Consider the following 23,129-nt stretch of genomic DNA (forward strand, 5'->3'; position numbering starts at 1 on the left):
ATTCCAGAGTAAATGGTGAACATGAGGCATTTTTAAGATGCCATTTGTCATCCAAGTTAGGACTTCAAAGAGGCACTCGTGTCTATGAGATTGTGGCTCAGGTGAAGGAGCCGGACTATAGATACACGTTGGGAGTCGTCATTCTTAGCTGGTGTTCATAGCCTTGCATGTGAATTAGATCATCTCGAGAGCTGCAGACTGAGGCTGAGGGGGGGCAGGGCCCTGCCTGGGTTGGAGGAAAGCCCAGACCATGCAGCTTTGGTGTGTCAGTCAGCGGCATTTGCGATTTTCAGCCTAATGCCATTTATCTTTAAGGGGCCGGGGGGTGTGCAGGGCCAGCCAGGAAGAAATCTGAAGGGAGGGTCGTGGCCACGTGTGTGTCTTGGGAAGATGCAGAGTCTGCAGGGTCCTGGAGGGTAGACTTCTTAGAAGCTGGAGTTGGAGTGAGGAGTGGGCAGAAGGTAGTCACACTCACCTGTGAGGGAGGGGGTAGTCCTTGGGAGTCCCCACCCTACCGGACTCGCTTTCCCATGAACAGAAGGCAATCATACAGAGTATCTGAAGTGAGAAAGGATGGGTGCTGGGAGGGGAGCCAACCTGGAGAATGGTGCTTGGAAAGTTCTGGAATAGTCTCCCTGGAAAATAGAGTTAAAAATACCCAGAATCTTAAGAACGTTGATAGTGACTGGGGAGGAAGCAGTTTTTCTGGCCTCCTAAGGGTAAGTCATGTATCCGGGGATACACAGAAAAATCGGGCATTCTGTTCCGTGGTCTTGATCCTTACCGGGGGAACAGTGCAAGTTTAAAGGGGGAGAAGGGCAGTGGAGGGAAACTAGCCAGGCCCCGTGTCAGGTACCAGTCGGCCGCCCTACTTGCGTGTTGAATTCACATCCATGCCTCCCAGGTGGGCGGTGGCAGCCCCCTTTTGCAGATCGGGAAGCCTTCTCAGAGGGTTAAGGAATTGGTCCGTTTAGTGGCTAGTAAATGCTGCAGCAGAATTCAAGCAAGGCCTTGTCAGACTTCAAGGGCATGTTTTCTCTACTAATTCCGGTACCTCCCTGTTGAACCTGGAATGATGAATTGGGTCAGTTTTGGAGCCTTTCAGAAAAAGTACGATTTAAGTGCCTCAGGACTGTTTCACAAAGCTCAGCGTTCTTTGATTTTTCTGAAGCACCGCAGTGCTTTTCGCCCCACAGTTGTTAGGTATTCTCCATTCTCGATGACGTGGTTGCAAATCACGTACAGGTGCAAAACCAGACTTAGCAGCTTCTGAAGGGAAACTCTCCAGTTCTCCCTTGATCGGCTTTCTTCCACGGGATGTAACTGTGCTGCAGTGTAGGCCTGAGTTTTACTTATGGAGTGAGGGTTTAATATCCAAAGTTAGCATAAAATGGTCAGATGAAGAAAATCGACGTTGACAATTTATTTTTGGGTTTCATTAGACAAGATATACTATCAATTAATGACCCATATAGCAAATGAAATTGACTACAGAACATTGCATTTCTTACTTTCTATTTAGAGTTCTCTTACAGAATAATGTTGCCTGTTTTGGAACATCATCTCCACCACCACGGCACCTATCAGTGTGTTGGTGTGATTGCATTTACGCAGTGAATGTAATCTGATCTTCCTCAGCCCCAAACACTCCAGTGAAGAATCACGGGCTGTAGCCATCTCTTGGTCACGCAAATACTTCTAAAATTATATGATGCCAGAAAAGAAGGAAGAGAGAGAGAGAGATTGCCTTTATCAAAGTTCCTTTCAATTCTAACTGCAAACTGTTGTTGAGCAGCTCTGGTTTCCTTTGGATATGAATATATACATTTCTTTGCATGTAATCTGGGTTTTGGACTAGAACACCAAGTTCTTGCTGTCCACAAGCCACAAAAACAGTAGCCAAATTGCACACGTGTGAAATTGTTTATATTTTTCCTGAGAAAGTATCCTTGAATTTGGGACTTGGGCTGTGATTTTTGCTTTTTGCTTCCCGCACCCCTCTTTTAATCTCTCACTCCTTCCCACGTGGCCCCCAAGAGTTCGTGGTCTCAAAGTAGCGGGCAAACACCCAGTTGGTCACCATGTACTGCTGCTATAGATGAAGCCCAACCAAGACCTAAAGGACATTATCAGAGAGGACTTCCTGGAAGAAATGGACTCTACATTCATTTGTGAGGACAGAGTGTCAGCCAGGAGAAGTAGTCAAGAATGTGGCTCAGGTGGCAGGTGCAGCCCGGGCAGATGCCTGGAGGCTTTTGGCTTGGGGAAACGGGGAGAGTGCCCTGTGTGGTCCAGGGTGGAAGGTGCCCCTGCTGGTGAGGACACTGGAGAGAGTCCGGGATGGAGGGCTTTGGAAGAGCTTGGGTTTTACTAGAACTGACACAGTAGTCAGTGAAGGGTGTCATCAGAAAGTGACCCTCAGGAAAGGTAATTCTGGTTTTTCTTCTGATATTCTACAGACACAAGGGTCGGGACGTGTGAGAGTAGGTATATCTGTCTCTTTGAGACCCACCCCGTCAATCATTTATTCATAACACGTGCACTTCTGTGTGTCTAGGGGAGAGAGGGTGGAGCCACATTAGTAAGCAAAATGTATTTGCTTCTTGTGAGCTTAGCATTGTCAGAAGTTGACTTAGCCTAGAATGTTCTAGGAATAGAGGAACAAATTGTGGTAGTTGGAAGGAGGGAAGGCTTCCTTGGGAAACAGTCAAAATGAGCCTGGAGACAAGTGGGAAGTAGGAGCAAGTCAGGGGGCCCCTGAGGTCACTGGGGACCTGTGTACTGAGGTGAGGCTGGGCAAGCAGTGTCTGGGGTGGGGCTAGAATTCCACCAGGGAGCCTCTGAAGGGTTTGAAGTGGGGGTGATGTAATCAAATTTGTGATTTGGGAAGACTGCTGTGGCTCTGTGTGTGTGTGTGTGTAGCAGGGAAGAGGGGAAGGGTGCCACCAACAGGGGGTGTCATTAGAAGAACATTCACAGGCTGGGAGAGAGGCGTCGGGACTGCTTGGGGACGGCAGGGGCAGTGTGGATGCCGGATTTCCTTATGGGGAGGGCTTGTTAGCAGGGCGACCCTAGAGGCGACTTTTGGCTGGAAGAAAACAGATGGAGGCTGCCAGGTGGACTTTCCTCTTCTCTCCTTCCCTGCCTTGTGTGATGATCTTAGCTCAGCCAACTTTTGGAAAAGAAGAGCTAAGTTCCAGGGTAGCCCAGGACTTTGTTGAGCTCGTTCGAGTGAGATCTGATAGGATTTAGGTTTGTGTTCAGATCTGCATGTTCACTTAGCTAGAAACGTCCCGTCATTTCGATTTCTATAGGGGTTTTTATTCTTGATAAAGATTGCTTTCTTGGTGAGAGGAAATTTAATACAGCTGTTGGCTTTCTCAAAAAAAATCATATCTTTTAAGAACTTTAATATTCAAAACAATAGGAATATATTAAAATGTTAAAGTAAGTCTTTGGTGCAGTTTCTTTGCTTTCTGAGCTAGTGTGGAGTTAGAGCCTTTGCATTACTTAAGAGCACATACTTGTCAGTATTTAAAGAGCTGTTTGTGAGCGCCCCAGGCCCCACCTCTCAAAACATCATTAAAGTTTGCTCTGAAATAGTGAGGTCATAAAGGTCTTATTTGCAGAAACCAAACAGTTGGTTTATAATATGCAGCATAGCTCCCTTTATAAAATAATAATATGTTCAAAATTAAGAAAGTGGAGGATAATTGATTTTTTTAAAGCTGAAACATAAACTTTCTTGTGCTAATGTTGCAACTGGAAATTTTGAAAAGAAAAATCCTACTGTAATATCATCTACGTGGAATACATATATGACTTTCACTTTTGAAATGTAACTGCGCGGTGGTTTTTGAAGTCAGGAGAATTCCAGCTCAGATACTGGCAGTGATGGTTGCTGGCTTTTAATGGAAGGGCCTAAATTTGCCTTATTAGCATTTTTTTTTTTTTTTTGGAGTGAAAAGTTTGAGTAGTGCTTTGCCAGCATGATTTTGGGGCAATTTGAGGGCAGATGTCGTGTACCAGCAATGAGATATTTCCATGCATTTTATTTTCCAGACATCACCAGGGCACATGTGGGGTTTGTGCCTACAGGCTGGAATGCTGCTGGACTCCCTGATCCATCACCGTTATGTCCTGGAGCTGCTCCGGTCAGTGAATGATTTTCTGTGGCTTCTAGGTAATGTGGTCTGAGGCAGATGATCAGATGTGTAGTTAAATTACTATTACTTGAAATAAGAGTAACCTAGAAACATGGCTCTAACAATACAGTGTGAGGGAGAATTGGCTGAGCTGCTTGCAGTGGGGAGTCTTATCAGGTGACTCCCTCACCGTGATACTTGCCAGTATCCGCCCCAGCCCTGCACGGTAGTCCTGCCGAAGCAAGCATGCTCTTTGCTCAGAAACGCACTGAATTTCCTTGTGCCTCTGTTTGTTGGCTTGTTTTTTGAAAGCACGTCTTGCCCTTTGCTTAAATGCCATCCATGGTAGTCACTACTTACACTCATTCTACTGGACTTCATTCATAAATAGCTGCTGAATGGAAGAACAGAATGTAGTATCTCCATGTAGTGGAACATTATTCACATGTAAGAGTGAATAAAAAAGAAAAAACAAATAAAGAGGAAAATGAAAAAGGCCACCTGTTCTGGGAACTCCTCCCTGACTGTTCAACCCGCACTTTTCCCTTTGAAACCCAATCACTTATGCTCCACCGTACTCTTTTTGATAGTACTTACTACCTTCTAATAAACTTTAACGTTTTCAAAAAAAAAAAAAAAAAAGAGAGAGAGAGATGCTGATACCACTTCAAAATGGACAAGCCTTGAAAACAGCATTTTAAGTGAAAGGAAGCAGACACAAACGGCCACATATTGTTGATTTCAGTGATCTGAAATGCCCAGAAAAGGCACATGCAGAGGCAGAGAGCAGGTGATGGTTGAAAGGGGTTGGGTGGAGGGGGATTAGGGAATGACTGATAGTGACAGGGGGTTTCTTCTGGGGTGATGAAGTGTTCAGGAAATAGATGGTGGTGAGGGCTGCACAACTGTGAGTGTGCAGAAGACTGCTGAGCTCTGTCTCTGGGAGTGCCTGTGGTTGGGGCGGCTTTATTTTGTTCTCATCGTGCAATGAGAAGACTCATCTGCTGCTGTGGCCGTTCTACTCCCGTGAGTGGTGAGGGTCAGAGACTTTGTAGAGTCATGTTTCTTTTTTTTTTGCCCCTTGCTGAGTGTAGGCAAAAAAGGTTTAAGCCTGAGAAAGTGCTCCATCTGCAGAAATGTCTTTTAGTTTTGCATGGTGTAAAAATCTTGAGAGCTTTTTAATCATTGAGGACAGCCTGTGGGGGGAAACAGCCCGTGAATCCTGGGTGAGTCCCGGAAGAGCTGCGCGTCCCTCCCTGACACGGGTGGGGATTTCACCCCCGTTCAGGCAGTGAAGGGCCCAGACCCGAGAGCGGAGTTGACAGTCGTGAATATTTACGTGAATCCGCTGCTTCATCTTGGATATTAATTTCAAGCTGAGTCAGTTTGTGGCGGCAGCCTCATCCTACATCAGGAATTTATAGTATCTGCTCTTTGAGGTGAAGACCTGACAGACTTGACTATTTAACAGTCTCCCTTGAATTGATATCTCAGATTACTTTGTCAAAAGCAAAACAGCAGAAATACAGACGTCCTTTAATGCCAATGTGACCTGGAAAGGGTTTAGACTCTGTGCCTCAGTGGCCTTATCTGCGGGTGGGGATGATGATAACAGTGCTTCCCTCAGAGGGGCTGGTGAGGGGAGAGTTAGAAGCACACATGGAGGACTTACACGAGATGCTCATGAATGACCGAATTTAGTGCTCTCAGCCTGGTCAGGCCTCAGGAGCAGAGATGTCAGAACAGAGCAGTCCTAGCGGGAGCTCGATCCGTGTTGGCAGGTGTTACGATCAGTATCACCTCTGTGGGTTATCAGGTAGTTTTAAGACTTGGTAATATGAATTCATGAATAATGTTAGAAGACTAGACATCTCAGATCCTGTTTACATAGTTCTGAAGATTTCCTCTGAGAAATGGATGTTTTCTCCCCGTCTTAAATCTGAGATGAGTCTCTAAAAAATTCTGTATTCCTCCATCTTTTTGCTTTAATTCTCCATTTCTTAAAAAAGAAAGTTTTTAAATGGAGTTTATGGGGACTGAACTGAGGGCCTCATGCATGCTAAGCACATACTCTCCCAAATGAGGTATAATCTCCCAAATGATTTTTTTTTTAATTTACTTTCTTAGTATTCAGAGGTTAGAGGCCTCTAATTCTTTTTCTGGAGACTTGTCCATGAACCTGTAAATCTATAATTAATGGACAAAACTTGGTTTATTAAAAACATCAATAGAACATTCTGCAATCCATCCAAAAGGAAATGCTGATTGAATTAAAATGTTTCTCCTTTAAGGTGATTTCTCCCTTTTGGTCTAGCTTAATTTATTAACAGCCATCCTCATCATCATAATGACCAAACTCGCTCTGAGTGGACACCTACCTAACACTAAAATGCTTTCCTCATGTTTTACTTCATAGCAGGTGTTTGAGGGTAGGTATCAGTGTCTCCTTTTTTGCAGCTGAGGGATTGAGAGATGGAGCAGCTTGTCCCAAATCACACGCAGCTGGCGGTGGCTAGCTCGGTGCTGGAACCCAGGCTGCACAGGATGCATTCTTAATTGCTCCTCTAATCAGCCTCCCGTTGAGTGGTTACCCGAACTGCTGTGACTCCATAAATGGCCGATTTTAGTGATCTCAGCCTTATGAGGCCTTCAAAGGAGAGACACCAGTGAGAATGTGAGACAGAGTGTCAAATTAAAATTGTACATTTTCACAAATGTTTAATTCTCAGGTAATTACTTAAAAAGTTAATTTTTTTAATTTAGTGGTCTGTTAGCACAAAAAACAAAACATTAAAAGCAATTATAGTGCCAAAGAGAAGTGGGCTTTGAAAGTCCGACCACTGTTAATGATGTTACTTGTTTTTCTCTAGTGGCCCTTATTGACAGAAATACTTACAAAGACTGAATTGGTTTTATGTAGTCTTAATATGGAAGAAAAGATTGTCAGTGAATATTATAAGTAAAATCTTTACTCTTTTCTTTCCTGATGGTGAATATGTAAGTTGTTTTCATGGCTTAAGTACATTTCCTCATTTGTGAAATTTGAGTAATATCGTTTAACTTGTCTGACTGTGAGAGTTAGACGCCTTGTATACAAAGAACCCAAGAGGTGCTTAATAAAAATGTGCTGTCAGAATGACAGATATTTTAGAAGTATCAACTCTGAATACTAAAAAGTGTCGCTTATTTCTGATGCATATTTAATATTTATAATATTTATATATATGATATATTTGAATATGGTTTAAAGTAACAAGGATTCATTTATTTTTTTTAGTGTAGTATGAAGTTTTAATGAAATCTGTATCATACTAGTGAGACAGGGACTAGTTAAATTGCCTTAATCAGACGACCTTGAATATTACTTACACAGAATATTTATTGTTACAACTCAGAATTCATGTTGCCGTGTAACCATCCACACAGACATTTAAATTCGTGGGATTCTGACCAGATTCATTAAGTTTAGTAAAATCCACATTGATCATTTTCAGGGAATAAGCTTCTCTCTTTTGTGATTAAGCAAAATTTTGATTTTTTTTCCTGCACTCTTAACAGGTTTAAAATATCAAAACATTGATTTAACAAGTCACTTTTTTAATAGAATAAAGCTCATGCTGTTTTATTATGTAAATAAATGTTTTTGTATTTCATCAATCTTGTATGATATCCTGGCTCTTTGAGAATTATTTTGCAAGATACTTAGATAACCTACTGTTGGAAAAATACAAACGTGACTTTTATGAATATAGGCCTAGTACAGATCTGTTGGTTTATGCTACAGTGCAAGACATGAGGCCTGGGAGAGCTTTGCTGCCGATTGCAGGACAGAACCCATGTCTCAGTTTCCCCTCCTGTAAAATGAAGTGGCTGGACTGGATTCTTTCCTCTTCTAAGATGAGTTTCCATGAACCTATGTCTTTTGTTTATATTCAGGAGTATTAGCAATATCAGATTAAATACTGAATACCCTTCCCTTCCCCCGAAGCAAAGTGCAGTATGTGCTACATAAGCTTTTAGTTATCTGATTCTCTTTTCTGATCCTACAGGCAATTTTTGTGTTGCATCTTTCCCGGCAACCTGGAAGGTCATTTTAGCCATAGGTGGCGCTGTTGCACCTTCTAACAGTCTTAATATTCCTTTTGCAAAAGAAGGCTTAACAAATATTTTTTTGCTTTGATTCCTTTGCTTAGTGCTTCAGAATAGCACAATGTCCATTATGTCTGTCTACCTGGAAAAATTATTCTGCTTATGTCTTAGACTTATTCTGTCATCTCGCTGTGAACATTTCAGACTTGCTGTGCAAACAATGGCAAAATCGGTCTTTTCTTCCAGTGTTAGAAGTCAATGAGCCGGGATTTTATAAAAGAGCTAGAAGCGGCCTCTGGAGCACCTTAAAGCTGAAAAGTGTATTGAGTTCCCTGAGTATTGACTCCGCCGCTGTGTGTTAATTGGTGGTAGGAGGTTTGGTACATATACGAAGGGGTGTAGATTTTTGAGTTGGGTTTGCGTGCACGTGCTGCCACTGAGCCACGTGAGCCTGAGTCAGTTTGCTCTGAGTTTTTCCCTCGTCTGTGAGATGGGGACATTCATATCTGCTTTGTAGAATTGTGAGAATTAGAAATTATGTAAAGTGTTTACCACAGTGGGTATGTCAAGAGGGCTCATAAACTTTAGCTGCTTTTTTGTGTGAAGCCATCATTTGAGAGTCTTTGGCAATTACTAAGAAACAGGAAAATAAGAAAAGCTGGTTTTATGCTGAAAGATATTTGAGGAGGTTCCTTAGTTCCTATACCCATAATTAAGCATCAGCAGAGTCAGAACTGTTACACAGTCGCCCTGAACCAACGTTAAGCCACAGAATTCTTTGTTACTTCATATATTTTGGGGCTTAAAGGGATCCAATACTTATACACATGTTGTCTCCAGCAGCCAACTGAGAGATGACACAAAAGAGTAGGCAGGCGATAAATGTCTTATTTGTTACTGATGAAGCCACGTTCTCCATGAACTTCAGGGCTGTGGGAAAATGCGTGTCATTATACTGTGTCCCAGAATTAGAGACTCACCCTGTCCCATGTAGCTCTGTGACACAGCGAGCCTTCTCTTAAGAGGACCTGCCCGTTCATGCACAAGGCTGTCCTGCCATGGAGCCGAGCATCCCAAGTGCTTCCCAATGGTGATCAACACTGGAGAGAAAGGAAGGGTTTCAAATGCCCTGCTTGTCTCCCTGGACTCACACCTCACTCTGTTAGTGTGAGGAGGGCTAGCTGTTGGCCAGGGGCCAGGGGTGTGAATGGAGAAGCACTCTCCATGGCCCAGAGGAGTGGTTAGGAGGCATTCCCTCCCTCGGTTTAAACAGGTGGTGGGATGGAAGAGAAGGGTCCTCCCCAAGAGTTTATAAAAGGAGAAATAAGGATTTTCTTTGGGACTTAGACTAGCCAGGAAACACATAAGATGATTAGAAGGGAGACTTGTAAATCACTTTGATATTAAGTTGACATTTGTTGAACACCCAAAATGTGCTATATTCTTTTCTGAGAGTTTTACAGAAATGAATCCTTCAATCTTCTCAACAAGCGAGTAAGGAAGGTTTGATTGTTATCCCAGTTTCACAGTGTGGAAATTGAGGCACACAGGGTAAGTTGGCCAAAATCACAGAAATAGTAAGTGGCAGAGCTGGTATTTAAACCCTGGCTTACTGGTTTGAGGCTCCCAGAGATGGGCTTTGGGTGTTTAGAGTTATCTGCATCCCTGAATCTTTGTACCTCTGTGCATATGTTAGCCCAGAAAGGACAGGGAAAGGAGAGTTACACAGATGCTCATAGTCATGTCTTGGCCACTGTCCACAGAGAGTGCATCGTGATTGGCGTTATTTGTTTTCCAGGCAGTAGATCAGTTCTTATAACAGAAATTTAGCCCATTGAGTTAATCTAGAAACCCTTCCTGCTCTGTTTCTGTCCATGCTTGCCATGTGACTGCCTCCCTGTGATTAGGCCATTGAGAAAATGTACTCATGGTTGAACTCTGATATTTCAGTCTGGTTCATAGTTTCACGTCTTCTGTTACATTAATAAGTTAAGTTTCTGGTTTTCTTTCATCAGTGTGTCATGAGTTTGGTTAATGTGAAACAAGTCCATGGGAGCCCAGGGGTGATGACGGTATAATTTCTGAGCACGTTGTGGCACTTCTACCCTTGCAGACCTGGCGGGAGTATGTCCGCCTTCCTCACTGATTTCCCCCAACAGCAGGGTCCTCTCCCACCCCCGCATGTGAGGCTGGGAGCTCTCTGAGTAGGCCAGTCAGAGGCCAAGTCCACCAATCAGAAAATGATGAAGTACCTGGAAGTGGTTTTAATAGAAGAAAAGGGTTTCCAGGTAGTCCAATGGGCTGTTCGAGCCCGTTTGGTGAAAAGCTGTCCAGTGTCTGTGGTTGAGGTGCTTCTTTGCTGTTGAAAAGCCTGGATTAGATGAAGGGATTTTAAAAAGCAGAAAAGGAGTGATTTCAGGTGAGAAGTGATGGATGACCACCTGTGTGAGGCATTGACAGGGTCTTACAAACTTCTTAAAATAACTTTAAAAGCTCTTCCATCTGAGTGCATTTCATATGGGGTCCAGTTCATCACTGGTCACCCTGAGAGGGCAAATAATTGATGATGGCAGAAAGGACACGGAGGTATCAAAAAGGTCTCAGTCATTTTCCCTTTTTAAAGGATGTGGCAAAGTGTAATATATTTGAGCTGGTTTTTCACTGAACAATTTTTAGTGTTTTCTGGGACTCCCCAATGCCCCAAGGTTCCATGCAGCTGGGTGTCCCCTCAGAGCATGTCTGTCAGAGCTTGCCCTGGGTTGACGTGGTGTCACGGGGAGCAGGACGGTCAGAGTCCCCGGATCTTCCGAGCTCCGTCTCCTCATCCTCAGTGCCGGGTTTCTCATCCGTGTCTACTTAGGGTTGTTGAGAATCACACGTGATGGTTCAGGTGTGATTTGTGATTGTCTCTGTGATTGGCATATAGTCAATATTTGAAAGAAACACTTTTTTTTAGTATAATTGTAGCACATAGATTGCAGTGCTTTTTAGTCTGCTTTTTTTATATAACTTTATTCTTATTTTTAAATATGCACTTATTTTTATTTATTTTTTTGGAGGTACTGGGGACTGAATCCAGGACATTGTTCATGCTAAGCAGGTGCTCTACAACTGAGTAATATACACCCTCCTTGTCTGCACTTGAAAATAAATATTTCAATACACAAAATAGCTCTTAAACACCATCATGGGACCTAGTCACTGTATAGAGAGTTGAACACGTATGCTTTTTCAATAAGAATAAATGTTGTTGAGACATACATTTCTGAATCTGTTAATGTGCTTAAAAACGATCATAGGTAGTGATAAACACGAATCTTTGATCCAGTACTTCTTAGGGTCTGTTTTGCCATCAAGTGAAATTACATTCTACAGAGAAAGCTAATTGGATCTCTTTGATATTTGGATGGTTTAGCAGATGATCAAGGCTTTCAAAAGCTGACAGATTTGTATTTTAAACTAACTACAAAGTTATCTTGTAGAAGTTGGAATTCCTAAACTTGTGAAGTGCCCAGTAATCCAGGGGGTATGTGTCTGTGTCTGAGTGAACGTTTGTGTGTGTGATTTCAGGAATCTAGAAATAAGTTTCATATGGACTTCTGATACCTTTCTCCTACAGTTCAAGGTATAGGCATATATTTACACAAATAAATTGATATTCTTTTGTCATTTTGCATATTTGTGGGAATAAGAGTTTCTCATACTTGTTTCAGAAGGGTTGGGGAGCATGAGCTCAGAAAACGGGAGGAGAAAGAGGCAGGGAGGCACTTCACACTTTGTGCAGGATATGAGAAACAGTAGCTTTTTTTTCTCTTTTCTTCTAAAGCAAACTGGCACTGAATTGTAACCTACTATTACCCAGAATTGCTTTTCTGATCAGATACAAGTGCCTCAGATTTTTCAAGGCAACATGAATGATGAAATGTGTTTTAGCAGTTATCATTAAAAGTAGTTTTATTTTTCAAGTAAAAGGCTATAGCGTGTTCTTCCAGCGGTACATGAAGTCCTCATTGATCTATGCACATGATCTATGTGCTTAGTTCCTTTGTTTTTTTTTTTTTTAAGTGCTTGTTTCATTGTGGTGTGAATGAATGTTTAAAATTTCTGGATTTTGATCTTTAGAACATGCTGATTTATCAGAGCTGTTAAAAACCTGATTGTTATTTGGTCCTTGTTTGTTGGGGCACCCTATTGATTTCTGTTGTCTGTTAAAGCGGGAAATGCTTCCTCTAGCCTGCAGATCATTAAGTGAATGGTTTGCAGTGTGCCTTTAAAATTATTTGAATGCATTGAGCATGTTTGTCCAGTGAATTCTGAATTAACTCATTCTATTGACTTTGCTTTGGTTCTGTGGCTTTTGCTCCTCTCCACAAGAATTTGAATTCTCTGTTGCATTTTGTATACGTGTTCTTAACAGGGGAAGAAATTTTGCATTTTTTACAGAGGTGGCTTTTCCTATCCCCTCTGAATGCCTTCTATAATTGATACAATAGTAATCTGTTATTGCAGTGCATAATTATTTCATAAACTATTTTTTGGCATAATCAGAAACAATGACAAAGTATGATAATAAAAAATATGAAAACCTTCCTTCCTTTGAAGAATAGAAATGAGGTGGTCAGGCTCACACCTGCTTTGTGCCTGACACACTTACTCTCATGTCATTGTGTATCATGATTCGGAGATGGAGTTGCTCCAGGTTTATAGATTTTTGTTTTAACATTTGTGTTGAATTCTTTCTCCAGGCTGATGTTTCCTGTTGGTTTTGTGGAAAGAGTAGAAGGGAAACAAATCCTTTGTTTTGTTTTCAGGAGGCCTGAGTTGATGAGAAAAGGGTTGAGGGTGGGCTGAGGAAAAGAGTGACACTCCCTCTCCTCCCGGCTGAAATTGATAAACAAAGAAATCAATTAAGTGTATCGGTATTTGACCAATAGAAGTTAGAGAGCCCAAAATGGCTAGATATGCCCAATGGAAATTACTGAATTCACCTGCAGAATTATGTGCTTTACCAAGTAGAAGCAACTTAGAGCAATCAGAAAAATCAGTAATATGATGAGATATAAAAGGAATATTATATCTTTTATTTCTGAAACTTTTCTACGGTAAGTTGTGTAGAGCTAAAATTAAGTTTCAAGCACCAGGAGTTAAGAGTGTGGGTAGTTCTGTAGGATCGTTATTCACAGATGTGCCTAGACCCTGCTAGAGTGGCTGAAGATGGCAGGAAAAGACCCAGAGGCAGGATTTGTCATCCTAGGGTGTCCTCCATAATGGTTCCATGTGGGACTCCATGATTGGTTTAACAAATTGTAACACACACCAGCCTCCTGTGAACTTTAAGAAGAAAAATATATGCTTAAAAACTGCTTTGCAAGCAAGTGCCTGTACATCCTCACTCCAGTCTCCTTGCCTTAAAAAGCAGAGACAATGCTTTGCTTGCATAGTTGAGCTTTTAGATAGCACTCTGCTGGTTGCAAAGCAAGGACCGAGGCCCTCAGCTATAAACGCTGAGCTTGTGTGCTGTTAGATAGTCTATGATCCACAGAACAAGGACCTGGCTGGTCTGGTGGTCTGCTTTGTAATTCACATGTCTGAAAATGTATCTTGCTCCCCTCACCCCATGACTTCCCTAAAGATACACTAATCCTTTGTACTCATTGTGTATTCTACAATCTCTGCTTCATACTGTCTTTCCCGAAGTTCCTATTACTATCACACAACTGTTAATGAATTTTTCCTTTGATTATACACAATAAATAAGGGTGCAATTGAGAGGCTCGTGGAGTTGGCTCCCTACTCCCTCTCGATTTATTGACTTTTTCCACAGAGACTTGAATAAACATTCCATGTCGGTAAGACATCTGCCAGCCAACCCACAGTTCCAGGTGAGAAGGATGCAGGTTTATCTCTCCTACCCGATGGAGAGAGAGGAGAGAATTGAGATATGCTCCCCATGGTCCCTTCCTGTCCCACGGCCACTGCAGTTCACCTGCAGCCTTCTGGCCTCTGCTCAGAGGGCCTCTGTCCCAGGACTGACTGCAGCTTTTTCTTCCCTTGTCAACATTTCCTGTGCCTTTAAGAAGTTGGTCTCTTCTCTGCAATTCAACCCTGGCAGATGTGATGGTGGTCAGCGTGCTGGTGGGCAGTCCTTTGCGGACTCCCAGGAGACATGCTGATTCTCCTGAGTCTCTCAATCGGGGTTACAGAACAGTCGAGCACCGAAGGAAGCCCATTCACGTGAGGTCAACAGAGCATTTTATCACTTTCATTTTATTTTTAAATTTTCAGTGGAGAAATTATTTGTAGCAAACTGTTCCAGATAGTCGGCCGCCTGCTTTCCTCACTACCATTTCCTTGTTGGCTCTGGTGCTTGTTTTAAGAACCAGGTTTCTTCTCTGGTCATTTGTAGCAGCTGGGCTTGCCGAATCCTTGATCTGCATTTGAAGCAGAATGCTTCTTCCTGATGTGAAACAGATTTTCCTATTTCTGAATATTTCGTGTACACTCAGCAACTGTTTCAAGTGAAATGCTCTTGTCCAATTTCGGTTAACTCACATTTGCTGATCTCCTACTTTCATGCTGAGGGCAGTTTCTTCTTCCTCTAATAAAAGTTAGCAATTTGCATTTACTAGGGAAGGTACTGGCCCGAGGTGCTTTTTTTCTTACCAGTTTTAATACAATTCACCCATTTAAATATACAGTCGTTTTTACTCTATGCCCAGAATTGTGCATCCCATTTAATCTTAGAATATTTTCATTCCCCCAAGAGGAAGCCCCGTATGCATAAGCAGTCATTCCCATCTTCCCCATCCTCCCCCAGCCCCAAGGAGCCACTCTTCTCTCTCTGTGGATTTGCCTCTGCTGGACATTTCATTTAAATCGAGTCACTTCATGTAAGTGGAACCGTCTATTGTGACTGACTTATTTCACACTGAGTAACGTTATCAAAGTTTGTCCACGTTGTGGCCTGGGTCAGTACTCTATGCTTTGCTATTGCTGAATAATATTCCACTGTATGGCTGGGCCCCACTGTTTACCCATTCATCAGGTGATAGGCAATTAGGTTGTTTCTGCTTTTTGGCTGTTATGAGTAGTGTCGCCATGAATATTCCTGTAGGAGTTTTTATGTGGACATTTGTTTTCAGTTCTCTTACGTCTGTGCCCAGACAGCAGAGTTGCTGGGTCATTCAGAAACCAAATGTTCAACTCTCTGAGGACCTGCCAGGCTGTTTTCCAAAGTGGCCACGCTGTGTTACGTCCTCACCAGCAAGGGCTGCGTGCTCCGCTTCCTCTGTGTCCTTATTAGTGCTTTTTACCCTTTTTTTTTATTATAACCTATTGTTGTGAGTGTGAAGCGGTTTCTCCTAGTGATTTTGACTTGATTTCCCTTACAGCTAAAGATATTGAACATCGTTTCTTTGTGCTTATTGGCCATTTGTATATTTTCCTTGAAAAATACCATTTCAGATACTTTATTCAACTTTTAATTGAGTTGCCTTTTTATTGTTGAGTTGTAGGAGGTACTTTTTTTTTTTATAGATACAAATTCCTTATCAGATAAATGATTTGAAAAAAATTTCTCCTGTGTGTTGTTTTTCCACTTTCTGGATAGTGCCCTTTGAAGCAAAGTTTTAAATTTTGATGAACTCCAATTTATCTCTGTTTTCTTTGTTCCTTGTGCTTTTGGGGTATTATTTAAAATCTGAGGTATTTTATTTAAAATTTTATATATAAAATAACTTAATTCGTAGGACCGTTCTAGGAGATGGGTGCGGTTGTTGTCCCCAGTGTATGGATAGAAGACTGAGATGCAGAAAATTTCTCTGAAATATCAGTTTCACAGCTACCCAGTGCTGTGGGAGTTCAGACACTCATGTTTGTCCCAAACATCTGTGATCCTCACCACCATGCTCCACTACTGCCTGGAATCGTTAATGAAAACGTCTTTCCTTTTTTGATTCCTTGTTAGTTTGCTTTCTCATTGGGGACCTCATCTCCTCATTTTCCTTTCGGATATCAGTGTAGATTTATTTTAGGTCTCATGTAGGCAGAAGCATTTCTATCAGTTAACTTCTTTATTACTCACTCTCCAGTGATGAATGTTGCTAGTTGACCTAATCAAGTCATGCTTAATTCTTTCCTTCTCATGACACTAAAAACAGTCATGACTTACAGAATGCTAAAAGCAGAAAGTACTTGATTGATTTTATTTTGCTACCCAATCAAACCAATCAAATAAAAACCCGCTGTTGACACAGATTATAAGCCCTCCAGGATAGGGTCACTGTCTTCCTTGTGTTTCATTTATTTGGTCACAGTGTCTGGATAGTGCCTTGCTGTTCAGCAGTTTTGTTAGGAAACGGTGCTCGTGAATCATTGTAAGGACAGAATTTTGACAACAGACTGTGTTGTTCATTTCACAAGGGAAAAGATAATATAGAAATACTGCTCAGATCTATTTTAAAATTAAGCTTGGAATTTTGAGAACAATTCAAGAAACCATACAAAGATTTTTCAGTAATTTTAGATCTATCTTAAACACATTATGGTTACATAGCAGAGTAACTTATCAAGTAGATTTGACAAGTGGAGTGTATTATTGATTTTTTGTTTTAGTTGAAATATTCTATCTGGGATAAAGTAATCAGTGCCTATAAATGAACAAATATGTTTGTATTTCTATGCAACATGGGAGCAGACTTCATATGTTTCTATATAATATATATGACTGTGTGTTTTAATCTGTCTGTCAGTGTTTTTATAGTTTTTCAGCAATGTTGTAACATTAGAATTCTAAGAAATTCACTCCCGATACTACTGCAGTTTGTACTGTGTATCCTGTCTTATGTATGGGATTCCACTGTCCCCTAAGTGAGGAATTTCCTCTCCTATTGAGTTAGAAGCAGATTTAAAGGAACTGTGATTTCTAGGCGTTTGCTCTCCATGTGTTTGCACTTGGGTGTCAATCACAATTTTCCCTTTCTTGAGTTTTCATTGTTCAATTAGAATTTTTGAAAATAACTATTAATATGTTTCACTAGTCTCCCTAGAAACTTGATGTTTTTGTGCTTTTCAGTTTTCAATTTATGAAAATTGTAAATGCACACTTGTTTTTAAGTAGTCCTTTTTCACTAGATATTTACCTCTTTATAGTTAAAATAATTTTTTTCCCAATGAATGAATCACAGTGCATGTTTTACAAGATACCTTACTTTTTATTTTTCTTATTCTAACAGGTATATTCATTGTAGAAAATTTTGAAAATAAGGATAAACCCAGTAATAACTTAAAAATGGCCTCTAATCTCACCTGGAGATACAGTTGTAAGGTTTGAAATTGAGAATTACAAGTCCTCTCATTTTTTTCTTTTTTTCAAGTACGTTTTGGTTACTGAGTCCCTCGAATTCCCATATGAATAGTAGCAGCAGCTAGTCAGTTACTGCAGAGGAGCCCGCTGGGATTGTGATCGAGACCACGTTGAGTATACAGATCGCTCTGGGGAGCACTGCCATCCCAAGAGCGTTGTCATGTGATCCAGGAATGTGCGTGGTGTGTCTGTACAGGTATTTAGGTCTTCTTTAATTTTTTTTAACAATGCGTAGAGTTTACATAGTATTATTTTACCTTATTTTTTTGCCTTTATACTGAGTACAAGTGTGCAAGGTACCAGGATCAGAATTGTATTATAGCCCCGCCACTTGCTGCCACCATGGACGCTGCACTCTTGCTTTGCCCTGTGTAAAATCTTGCACAAAATAGGACCTAAGTAACTCTCTCTTGAATGAATGATTATATGATAGCTGGATGATGCTGGAGAGTCCTTGTGATGATGTCTTTTTCCCAGACTTTCCCCTCTTCTTAACTATGCCTTTTCTCTTCCTTTCCTCCAGCCTGGGTTTCAGCCTGCCTGTGGCATTGATTTTCCCTGAGTGTGTACTCTTCCTTTAACTAGTTCACGATAATGTTTCATGCGGGCTATGAAAACTTGCTAGATGTCAAGAAATAGCAAATTCACTGCATGTATTTTTAGTCTGTGGTATTATATTATCCATTGAAATTAAATCAGGCTGACCCCCTGAGCCCTCCCCTGAGCTCTTTTCTCCTTCCTACGGGTGATACTTCTCTGGTTGCTGTCTGTGCCCTTCTCCCAGACTTGGTTTTGGAGTTGAGTAAGTCACCATCAGTGGAGCTCTCTCTTTAAAGATGAAGAGAACATTTGCTCCTTCTCCCTGGTTGGGGACTGGATGAGATGAGGTAACAGATAAAGAATGGAGCCCCATCTCATTCTGACCCCCGCTCTTTCCGTTCCTTTCTCCAGGGGAAAAGAGTACAATTCAAAAATATAAAGATTGTGAGCTAATGAGATAGACAAGACAACCGAACATTTGTTAAATATCCTTTCATGCCGGAAACAAATGTATTATACACACAAAAAGCACACAAATCACGGTAGTACTGCGGTTACAAACGTGGGTCCGAGTTCGAGTCCTGCTCTGGAGTGACCAGTCCTGTGAGATGGAGAACAGTTAGGTCGGCTTAGCCTCTCCCGGACTTGTTTTCTGTCCTGCAGAGATGGGGCTCGCTAGGCGGCCCTCTCCCGTAGAGGTGCTGTGGGGTGTAAATGGCGCGCGTCGGCAGCCCGAGCACAGCTGCTCATTCCTCGTAAGGGCAGGATAGCATCGCTTTTGCGGTGACAGCTTTATGACCGTCCCGTGTAGACTCTTAGTGCTCCGAAGGGATGCCTTGTGGTTTGGAGATGGGATTCTCACTTCTGTAAATACCCAAGGATTGTGTTATTGGGCCGTGCTGATTTGAATCTATTCTTTAGAAAGTACATATTGTAGATATATTTTTCAAGCATGCATGCTTTTTTCTTTTATTATTTATAGTTCTACCCTCTCATCTCTTGGTGTGACTTTTCATGGAATCCAGGAAACAGTCCTAAGCCACCTGCCTCTTCACACTTCTCCGTGGTGGTTTTCTTCCCTGACTAGAAGAGGGTTCTGCATAGGAAATTTTCTTTGTTCCCCTTTTCTTGGAGTCACTCTGTCTCCCCAACTCTCACCTGTCCATCTGTCCATTACTCTACCCACTGATTCTTCTGACTTGTTCCAAAAAGCATTTCAGGCAGCTTACAGAAGAACAGATACCAAATTAACAGGTGAGAAAATGGGGCCAAGTTCAGACAGTGAGGCTAGGAGGCGAGCCTGTGTGAGAGTTGCAGGCGTGAGACACGCGCCTCAGCCCTGTGACTTATAAGATCGACAGCAACAGTGTGCCTGAGGCTCCCAGCAGACACAGGGAAACAGGGTTTGTGGGAGATGCTCACTGGCTGTGAAATAAATAAGTGGCTTAGGAGATGCCCAGCCTTTCCAGCTACTAAGGCTTAGGAGAATATGTTGAGTTTCTTCCAAAATCAGAGTATTGCATCTTTTCTTTTTTCAGAGTTCTATGTATAGTTGGTTACATTCTATACCTGGAAATTTCTCCAAAACTGCTTCCCACGTGAGTCCCATGGCTCGGGAATGGGGTGGTTCTGCTCATTGACGGGTGTAGGCCAGAAACAGAAAATGACAGCCTCAAAGGAGCCTGGGATATGTCAGTTATGTTTTGTCAGTGCTGTAGATTTCAGAAAACGCTTTCACCGTTTCTCTCCATCTGAGGTGGCAGCGTGCTCTCTTAGCAGCATCAGGAGCTCAGGGCCACGGGATGGTGGGGGCTGACTGCACTGCTATCAAGACAGCTGTGCCAGTCACTGCAGGCGTGGTGATTTTACATAGTGCATTTCATGTTCTTTAATAGGTTTCAACAGGTAGTTAATTAACTGAGTTAATTAACATTTAAGAAATATGATGCTTTGTTGAAAAGACAGTTATAGGCAGATTATAAGTTGTGAACACTTTAAAAACGGTTTCATTACTGAAATTTTAGTAGGGAAGATTTAGTTTATCTTATTTACACCTCTCTTCAAAAGTAACAAAGTAACAAGACAGAAAAAGCAGAGGATGATTTCTGTTCTTCCTCTCGGCTTGCAGGTGCCCTCACCTCCAGTGGCATCCATCCAGACACCAGCACTGACACTGGCCGTGCTCAGAACTGCCTCAGCCCTGAAGACACAACTGACAAATAGAAGGGGGCTACGCCCTATGACAGCAGGTGCTCTCACTTTGTGGGTCCTTATGTAACTGCACGATGTTAATCAGGATCGCCCGTTCTACACTGTGTGACGCTGCTGCCGTGTCTCCTAGTTATTTCTGTAAGTACTAGTGTAATTTTTTCAATGTGTGGTACTAGACATCTAAAAATGCTTTTTTCAGATGAAAAATAATGTGTATTTAATATAATAAGTCTGAAAAATGGGACAAAAGTGTCTATCCTGGTCCCACTAGTCAGAGATAATAATTAACACTTTAACATCTATTTTCTGTTCTTTTCATCAGTGTGTATTACGTCTGTCATAAAAACCAGCGAGCACTCTGTGCCTGTTTACTGTGTGGAGACCTCCATTTTCCATTCGGCTTATTACATGTTTTTCTACAGTATTCTCTCTCCCCTGGCATGATTTTTAATGACCAGTATAGCATTCTGTCTTGTGGAGGCATCGTCCATTTTACTTCGGACTTAAATAAACTTTTAAATTCCAAGTATATTTAACTGAAATACTGAAAAGAGAACTGTGGTGGTACCGAAAGACCCCTACATCCCTTCCCCTTTTTTTCCTGAGAGTAAAAACTGCTGACAATGTGGTGTATATATTTCATGACCTTTATGCCTGTCATATATATATACACATACATACATGTATATGAGAAATCTATGTATATGTGTGTGTATATATGCTTTATTGAAAAATAAGGCCATACTATATGTTTTGTGCAGCTCGGTTTATTCACTGAGGTGTATATCATAGACGTCCTCCCACTCCAGACTCACCCGGTCCTTTCAGATAGAGTAGAGGGGTCTCCTGATGTGCAGTAGATTTGGTCTCTTGTGTAAGGACACCTTTGGTGGGAGAGTACTGTGGACAAGGCCTTGGACCACACCAAAACGCCTGCCCCTTAGTGCCCACAGCTCGCCTTGATTTACCGCATCATTGTCTTGATGGTGGATACTTAAGTTTTCTCCATTTTCCACTGTCAGAAAGGGTGTTTGACTGGCGTCCTTCTTGTACAAATATTCCTGTGATCTTGTATGAGTATTCCTTTAGTTAAGGTTTCTGGAAATTTAGTCCCTGGATGTGACAATTACATACATCACAGGCTCCTTTCAAGTGACTCTAGAAATTCCTTCTCCTGCGGGGAATGAAAAGATGTAGAATAACTTATGTAACCAATTCTCTATCGCTGGATATGATTTCACTTCAGCTTTTCTTCCCACCATTGTAAAAAGTGCTGTGTAAATGCTCTGATGAGTACATCTATTTGAACTGATTTTTTTTCTAAACGAAACGATTCCTAAAATGGAGTTCAGTCTGTGTGTACACACATTTTTCAGAGTTTACATATCCATTGACACGTCGTCCTCCAAAAAGATCGCTCAGTTTGTTCTCTCAAAGATGGACACTACCTAGAATATTTTTTAAAAACATTTGCCAATATGATGAGCAAAATTGCTTTTTCATTGTTTTAGTTTGCACTTGATGACTAGTGAGGTATTGAGCATTTTTCACTCATTAGCCATCTGACTTTTAAAAGGTGAATGATCCCTTTTGTCCTTTGCACACATTTAAGTGAGGGAGCTTCTTGTTGCTTTGTGACAGCTCTTTGTATGTTATGAACATTAACCCCTTGTCTTCATTAACATGTATCACAGAGCTTTTTCTTGTCATTTCTTGCCTTTCATTTTGTTCAGTAGGTTTATTTTTGTTGTGGCCAAAAATAATCTTAAGACAGTAAATGTCTTCTTTTTGGGTTTTATCCTTGATAGTATTCTTAGAAATACTTTCTTATAATGGTATATATCTCCTCTGTAGGATTTTTTAATCTCTATGATGGAGATGATAATACTACTTGTTATAGTGAGGAGAAGTTGAAGTACTATGAGCAAAGAGTTGTATTTGCTGTTATTAGTACTTTCTAATATTTACATCACTATCTGTAATTTTTCTTGTGGTCATTATGACTGGAATAGAATTTGGTTTTTCCAGGTGATTCTCTGATTGTCCCAAGACAATTATTGAATTCATACTTTGCTCTTTGATTTGAAATCCCACCTGTACAAAATATTTATGTACACTAGAGTCTCTTTTTGAGCTCATGGTTTATTTCTGTCAGTCTTACTTTCTTACTCCAGTGCTATATCTTACATATTGTAAAAATTTATTTAATATATGACAGTGCGATTTTTTTATTCTTTTTTCCATCCCCAATTTTCTTGTCTAGTATTATGACTTTATTATTCCTGAAGAGTTCCAAAATATTTTGCTCAAGTTAAAAAAAAAACAGATAAGAGCTGTCATGGGATTTTTAAGTAAGTTTTGAATTATCTTTAAGAGAACGTTCATCTTTACAAAACTGCTTTCCTCCATACAATATGTTGATGTCTCTGCATTCACACTTCTTACTTTACCCCTCAGTACAGTCCTGTGTTTCTCCATGTACAACATGGGCATTGTTTTTGAGTTTATTCCAGATTATTGTTGATGTTTTTGTTAATTTTGTAAGTGAGAATTTTTGCTATTATATATTTTAACTGTTAAAACTGACACCTAGGAAGGCAGATTCAATTTGTAAATAATCACTTTGTAACTTGTCATTTAAAATTGTAGGTATTAAGTACTTGTTACAGAATACTTTCTTTTCTGTTTTTAAAAATTTGTTTCCAAGATTCTCAAAATGGTCATAGCTAAGTAGTATAGGTGGGGAGACAGATGGAGAGAGGTAGTGTGGCTCATGTACA

This window comes from Camelus dromedarius, unplaced genomic scaffold (assembly GCF_036321535.1).
Source record: "Camelus dromedarius isolate mCamDro1 unplaced genomic scaffold, mCamDro1.pat HAP1_SCAFFOLD_176, whole genome shotgun sequence".
NCBI lineage: Eukaryota > Metazoa > Chordata > Mammalia > Artiodactyla > Camelidae > Camelus > Camelus dromedarius.